Here is an 8,761-nt window from a genome sequence, read left to right on the forward strand (position 1 = left end):
AGGGCTGAGGTCATCAGCATTGTGTGAATGTGTGTGGGGTCATGGGAAAGAGACACAACACCCGAGCGCTCCGCTCTCATTGGTCAGAGCCACGGCCAGGGTGAACCCCCATTTCCACAACCTCTGACCTTTGATCTCTGGCTTGGGCAGAGCGACCTCTATCCCCCATATGATCGAATATGCAGAAGAGCATTTATTGTTTGTGCTGTTTGATACGTCAGGAATCAGTATCGTTAGTGATCATAATTTGAACAAAGCCCAAACACACAACTTATTTCAGTATCACGAGAGTTGAGGAGTTGCGTAACTTAATTACAAAGTAAATGTAACTGTTACCTGTTATTTATAATTAAATTGTAATTCAATTCAAAAACAGTTGCATAGCTATTAAATTACACTACCAGTCAAAAGTTTTTGAACAGTAAGATTTTTAATGTTTTTTAAGTCTCTTCTGCTCACCAAGCCTGCATTTATTTGATCCAAAGTACAAAAAAACAGTAAAATTGTGAAATATTTTTACTATTTAAAATAACTGCTTTCTATTTTAATATATTTTAAAATGTAATTTATTCCTGTGATCAAAGCTGAATTTTCAGCATCATTACTCCAGTCTTCAGTGTCACATGATCCTTCAGAAATCATTCTAATATGCTGTTTGCTGTTCAAAAACATTATTATTATTCTTATTTTGTTGAAAACAGCTGAGTAGAATAGTTTTTTCAGGATTCTTTGATGAATAGAAAGTTCAGAAGAACACTGTTTATCTGAAATAGAAATCTTTTGTAACATTATAAATGTCTTTTGAACAATTTAAATCATCCTTGCCAAATAAAAGTATTAATTTCTATAATACATAATAATACAAACTCCAAGCTTTTGAATGCTATTGTGTATAATATTACAAAAGTTTTTTTGTTTTTTTTTCTGATAAATCCTGACCTTTGGATCTTTCTATTCATCAAAGAATCCTGAAGAAAATGTACACGCAATATTTTAAATATTGATAATAAGAAGAAAAATGTTTCCTGAGCAGCAAATCAGTATATTAGAATGGTTTCTGAAGGATCATGTGACACTGAAGACTGGAGTAATGATGCTGAAAATTCAGCTTTGATCACAGAAATAAATTACATTTCAAAATATATTCAAATAGAAAGCAGTTATTTAAATAGTAAAAATATTTCAGAATTTTATGGTTTTTGCTGTACTTTGGATCAAGCTATATATCGTTGGAAAGGTCTAAGCGAGCAGAGCTCATTTGCATTTAAAGCAGCCTCGACCAGAATGGGATGATTTTTGCAGAGCTGATTTTGGCAAGGTAAAAAGGGTGTTGTTTTACATAACCATTGAGAATTTTTAACCAAAGTATATTATAGACTTTTCATTAAGACCCTAAAGAATCATATCAACTTGTGGAAAATGGGCATCTGATGACCCCTTCAAGTAGATTTTATATGCTGTCCTTTGTGTGTTATAAATAATCATAATCTTAAAAGTTATAACCTCAAATAAGAATTATAATTGTTGTTATGATTATTCATGAGATGATATTACATATATATATATATATATATATATATATATTATATAATGCATTATGCATTCATTATAATGCCTTAGAAATAACATTTTAATGTATTATAAATAGGGGCTTCATAGAAAGTGTTACCTAATTTTCTCCTCATACAATAAAGCAAAACTTTATTTATAAAACTCAAAACTTAAAAAAAAAAAAGTTAAACATTATTTCAGCTATTTGCGAATCATTGTACATTTTTAATTTATTATTAATTAATTTACTTTATTTTAAAAATAAAAACAAATAAAATAATTCACGTTTTTTTTAAAAACGCAAATGACAAAATGACTACGCATAAGTATTTCACTTGCTTTATTAAAATAATGTAACAATTACATTTGACTTTTCTAAATTTCTAATTAATGTTTTTAACTGTTAATCATTTTAAAACCTTTAACCCTTTAATTGTCACTCCCATTTTTGAACACAGAAATAAAAATGTACTATCCAGATCCACTCTTCTTTCTGTGGAGTGACGAGCTTGTTTACTTTAGCCGCATTTAGCTGCGTTTAGCCACTAAACTTGCTAACTAGCACATTATTAGGAAAGGCGATCGCAAAGATTCATAAAAAACTGGATCACGAATGATTTGCGCGAACATACAAGGATATATGTAGATCGGGAGGCGCATTCCCTGGTGAAAAAAACAGCATATGCTGGTAGGTATATTTTGATGCTGGTTTAAGCTGGACCTTTGCTGGTTTTTGCTGGTCATGTTGCTAGTCAAGGACCAGCATGAACCAGCAAAGGACCAGCTTAAACCAGCATCAAAACATACCTACCAGCATATGCTGGTTTTTCACCAGGGTTCCCTTCACAAACAAACGTAATCCACTGCATCTTCAGCGGCTCAGATGTCGGGAGTAAATGACGACCACTATGTTCATTATTACATCCAGCAACATGCTAATCATGCTAGCAACATGCCAGTAACTTCCTAATCATGCTAGCAGCATGCTAATCATGTTAGAAAAATGCTAACAACATGCTAATCATGCTAGCAACATGTTAAATCATGTAAGCAATGTGTTAAATCATGCTAGCTGCTTTCATACTTTTACATCTGCTTCAAACTTTCAGGCTAGGCTTTCTCAAGTCAACTTAAGGTTTGTTCTCAAACTTTACTCATCTAGTTATTATTATTATTATTACTTATAAGTGGTCTTTGTATGCTGTAAGTAAAGTGACATGCGTAACATGGCAAGATATGAGATTTATAATAAGGTAATCGTCCTCTTAAAAGCTATAACCACAAATAAGTAAAAATTATAATACATTAAAACTGTTCTTATGAATACTCATGAGATGATACAACATACTATAAGGTTTTTATAGTGCATTATGCATTCGGTGCAATCACAGCGTAATGCCTTAAGAATACCCTTATGATGTATTATAAATACGGGCTTCACAGAAAGTGTTGCTGAAAAGGATAATTTTATGTGATTTAATTTTTTTTTTTTACAGAATTTGTTTACATAATGAAAAAGATATGAGCCATTATACAGAAATCCAAGGTACACATTTCCAGTAATTATGTAGTTAATTCTTATATTGTATTTTCAGAAAGTTTTGTAATATGTGTCCTCTCCCCAAATTTGTCACTACCGAAATACAGTAATATATAATTTAATAGAAGGGTTTTATTGACCTATTATGACTTTGTTTACATCATCTTCCTTGTAAATATTTTTTTTCTATTTTATTAAGCAGTTTTAGAGGTAAATCAATAATTACAATTTTAACAATATTTCAAGTGTGATTTGAGATTTTTTCCAATTTTTCTTTGCAAAATGATCGTACTGATTTCAAACTTAAGGATTCATTTGCATATACATTAAAACAAAAACTATAACAACATCTTAGCTGATAATTCAGTAGTCACAGTAATGTTTTGGAAACGACCACATCATATTACAGAATTTTAACCCACATACTAAAATACAAAGAAAATATAAAATAAGTATTTTTTCTTAAACTTCACTTCTTTAAAAAAATAAAAAAAGATATTAAAAAAAAACAAAAAAAAAAAAAAAAAAAAAAAAAAAAAATCAAAAATTATTTTTTAATGTTTTCATAAGTTGAAATTTATGGTTTAGGATTCGGGACAGCCACCTCCAAATTGAAAGTACCCAGTAAATGATGATTTTATATACATTAAGCTTATTGACATTTTAAATATTACTGTGTGTTTCAATAGATAATAAAAGGATCTTAGAAAACATCTAAGATTTGAATTCTTAAGTGCTTTTTAAATGTGTTTTTTGGTTGTGGGACAGCAGTTGGCAACAATTCTGCAGAAAGGCCCATTGTGCAACATCTGGTTGCAAAAACCACCTATATTTAAATTCCTGTGGTTAAACTTTCACAGGTTGGTTTGTGTTTTTAATATGTATTAACCCTCTGGTTGTGTTCAGATTTCTGTCACGCTTGTGGTGTCAAAAATGACCGAACTCCAAACAACTGCTTATAAATCTGTCATTATGCTATATTATCACCAAATATTGGATTCTATCTTTTTGTCAACTTGTTTTCTTTCATTTAGGACTGGTTTTGAGTTTCTGTTTGCATCCGATTAATCGTAGGCCTCATTTACCTAAAAGAAGACAAAATTGCAGAAAATCACACTTGTCAAAAATGTCCAGCCATTGAAAGTGAATAGGGAAGAATGAAAGTAAGAGAAACAACTAGTGTTCAGGAGCATTTTGTGCTTGCAAACATAAAGGCCTTGGACCTGTGCATGTATAGATGCATGTATACTCACGCTCTCTCACACACACTATTGTGAGTATTATATATTTCATCCTACCTTGAACTGCATGCAATATGCTTTTATGATAACTCTCTCTGTGATAAACCTCTCACACACTCACACGCTCAAACTGCCTTGTCTTTAGCTTAGGTTTTGAGGCTTTCATGTTCTCACAGAGTAGACAAAAGTTTACAAATAAATGCTTTAGCACAGAGAGATTCAGCTTGTTGTACCATGATATTGTCTCTGTTTGACTGATATATATAACTAAAATATAACAGTTCCATGAAATGTTATAATGTAAATAATCTTAATGCGTTCTTTTTTTGTGTGTGTCACGATGGTCAGATTTAACAGGAACAGCATTAGTGTTACTTTGTGCCCCTTTTCAGAAAATAAAAGCATTTCAAAATAAAGATCCTGTTTGTGATCTTCCCCGTTCATTTTCAATGGCTGGCCATTTTTGACAAGTGTGACTTTGTGCAATTTTGTACAAAATAAAAGCATTCAAAACTTCCTGGTTAAACATTAAAGCACACTAGTGTGATAAACAGTGCAAACTGTCATACATTTTTATCTCATATTGTGAAAATAATTCACAAAAAATGCTTTTTTTACTAAAAAAATGAGGTGCCTACTTTCAGATAAATGAGGCCTACGATTAATCGGATGCAAATAGAAACACAAAACCAGCCCTAAATGAAAGAAAACAAGTTGACAAAAAGATTGAATCCAATATTTCGTGATAATATAACATAATGAACACCACATATGTGACTTTGTGCAATTTTGTACAAAATAAAAGCATTTAAAAGCAAACTTCCTGATTAAAACATTCAAGCACACTAGTGTGAGAAAACTGTGCAAATTTTTATAATTTTTTATCTCATATTGTGAAAATTATTCATAAAAATAATTTTTTTCACTCAAAAAAAAATGAGGGCTAAGATTAATTATTTTTATGAATCATTTTCACAATATGAGATAAAAAATTATGACAATTTGCACTGTTTTTCACACCAGGATATTTGATTTTAAATGCTTTTATTTTGTACAAAATTGCAAGTCGTCACACTTGTGGTGTTCCCGGTCAAAAATGACCAGACTCCAAACAACTGCTCATAAGTCTGTCATTATGTTGTATTATCACTAAATATTGGATTCAATCTTTTTGTCAGCTTGTTTTCTTTCATTTAGGACTGGTTTTGTGTTTCTGTTTGCACCTGATTAATCATAATCATACTCATTTTTTTGAGTGAAAAAAATTAGCATAATGAGAGATTTATAAGCAGTTGTTTGGAGTCTGGTCATTTTTGACCGGGAACACCACAAGTGTGACGACTTGCAATTTTGTACAAAATAAAAGCATTTAAAAGCAAACGTCCTAATTAAACATTCAAGCACACTAGTGTGAGAAACAGTGCAAACTGTCATAATTTATCTCATATTGTGAAAATTATTCATATAAAATTATTTTTTCACTCAAAAAACAAGGTCCCTTCTCTCAGACAAATGGGGCCTACGATTAATCAGATGCAAAACCAGTCCTAAATGAAAGAAAACAAGTTGACAAAAAGATTGAATCCAATATTTAGTGATAATAAAGCATAGTGACAGATTTATAAGCAATTGTTTGGAGTCTGCTCATTTTTGACCAGGAACACCACAAGTGTGACTTTTTGCAATTTTGTACAAAATAAAAGCATTTAAAAGCAAACGTCCTGATTAAACATTGAAGCACACTAGTGTGACAAACTGTGCAAATTTTTATAATTTTTTTAATCTCATAATGTGAAAATTATTCATAAAATGTTTTTTTTTTTTCTCTCAAAAAACAAGGTACCTTCTCTCAGAAAAATGAGGCCTATGATTAATTGGATGCAAAAAGAAACACAAAACCAGCCCTAAATGAAAGAAAACAAGTTGACAAAAGCATTGAATCCGTTACCGCATTGGACTCAAACTTACTGACTTTGTTCACACAGGGTGTAAGTACTTCTCAGACATTTTTTTTCGAATTTTCGTAATTTTTTCTGGGTTTCATTTCACTTACTCACACTTGTGGTGTTCCCGGTCAAAAATGACCAGACTCCAAACAATTGCTTATAAATCTGTCATAAATCTTTTTTTAAAGATTGTTAACTAGCATTTTTGGGAAAAAGAAAATCTTTTCTGGGTCAATTTGACCCGAACACAACCAGAAGGTTAATTCAATACTACATGCTTTTAAATGCCACATTAGCCACTAATAGGGCATCTACCTATACATATCTATGCACACTCATGATCTTATGTTTTTGTGCTGCAATGTCAACATGAACCAATAGAGGGCAGCGTTACACTCACACTGGACAAACACACTCCAGGACAGCACAGTGTTGTTTAAAAAATGTTTATTGGCTTTTAAAACCACTTAAAAAATCTCACCTGTGAGTACTTTCCATTGGAAAAACAAAAAAGGAGAAAAGAACAAAACATCGCTGAAACGCTTCTGCAATATTAACAAGCTACTGTCCACATAGAGCAGATAAACCAGCACATCAGAGGCTCAAATCTACAGATCCAAACGGACAGACAGAATGAACATGTTTCTCTACCGGGACCGACCTGACGAACGGACATCTGCGGCGTCAAACCCTGTGTATCAAAAGAGGACTGAAGTCTTACTGGCAAAATAAAAAACTGTAATTAATCAGTGCCTTAATAACATAAAAAATATGTACAGCTTTCTTCACATAGGCGTTTTCATATATATATATATATTTATAAAAAGAAGAGAATTGAAAGATATATTCAAAATGAAAAACAAGAACGACATTCATGAACAGAAACAGACTTGTTTTTTTTTTTTAACTTAGTAAACATCGTAAAATGCATATAGCTTCTGAAGAACTACTTTTGTCCCCTCTCGTCCTGTTTTGATTGGCTAAGGGAGTGGTCACAACAAATACTACCATAGATAGTTTAACACACATGCGCACATACAGTCATTTTATAACATGGTAAAGCATGTTGGCTTATTTCTTTTTTTTTTTTTTTTAACTCAGTCATTTTAAATCTCGTATTTTCGTATTTGCTTCTCAGGTACGAGAAGTCGTACAACGCGGATCTCATTGAGATTAGAGCTCATTGCTACACAAGGCAATTATTCATTGTCGTTTTCGAGCACGAGTGAGTAATTCCCCATTTATTGTCATTAGAAGAAAAACAACGCGGGCACCAATTGTTGTTTGTCGACGGAGAAAATAAACGCAACTTTAGTGCAATAAAGATGAACGTTTTCAAACCATTTCCAGTGTCTGCTCCTTTGATTCGTCTCTGCACACAACATTTAGCTAGGTCACGATAAAATTAACTATTTATTTAAGTCTAGTTTCTTTTTTTTTTTAAACTCGATAAATCCATGCTATAATATCCTCTCTTCGTTTACACGTCACATCGTTCGATAAACTCCTAAGAAAAATGGTACATTAGCAAGCTACAGACCCAACACTTACTAGCACATCACAGGAAGCCAGAAACGTAACAAGCGAAATATCGTGCTGGCTATGGACTCGTTATGATCAGCTTTTTCTTCTTAAGGGCACTCGAATCTACCTACAAATCATCACCATTAGCGTCTTGATAAAATGGAAATCTCATGATGACAACTATGTCCTTTTTACAAATGTCACACTACTAGCCTAGAAACTTCGCCTTCGTCAACTTACACAACATGCTCCCCATCCATAGTTATCTATACATCCGCCATGTACATAATTTACACAAATGCTAATTCACTTACCGTGGAAACAAAAACAGTCAAGATCCCTTTCGGATGACGGGCGTTTGAAGATGGGAACCTCAACGGATCGCAATCTCTTGTTCTTTTACAGCTTCTCTTTGGTATGGAGTTAAGGCTGGAGAAACTACACAGGTTCGCCTGTTGATCTCGAGTTGGTACGAATATCTAGCCGTTACCATACCATCGTCACTACCAGTTTGAAATGATGTGCTAAAAAGCCTGCAAAATGGCTAGCAACCATCGGAAGATGGACAACTGCTAATTCACGACAAGTGCACCAAGTTTGTTCTTTGAATTCAGAAGCCTTCAATGAGATGGAATAAGGCCTTAGACTCTGGAAATAAGGCAGGCGAGTCTTATCTTCCCATTTTTCTGGAAAAAAACCCCCCGAAACAAAACCAAAATATATCATCCCTTCCCAACAAGTTTGAATTTAACAGTACAAGTACAAGTTTATGGCCTTAAATACCTTTTTCCTCGAAAATGTGTAAAATCGCTTCGACAGAACAAATGACGACTGATGAAAGGTACAGTAAATGCGATTCTTTAAGTCAGCACCAAGTAGCACCTAAGATCGTTGCAGTTCACTGAACTGACTGATTTACGATATGTAGATGTGATATTTCACCTCTGCTGTACTTTTTG

This window comes from Labeo rohita, chromosome 25, assembly GCF_022985175.1.
Source record: "Labeo rohita strain BAU-BD-2019 chromosome 25, IGBB_LRoh.1.0, whole genome shotgun sequence".
In the NCBI taxonomy this organism is placed as follows: domain Eukaryota; kingdom Metazoa; phylum Chordata; class Actinopteri; order Cypriniformes; family Cyprinidae; genus Labeo; species Labeo rohita.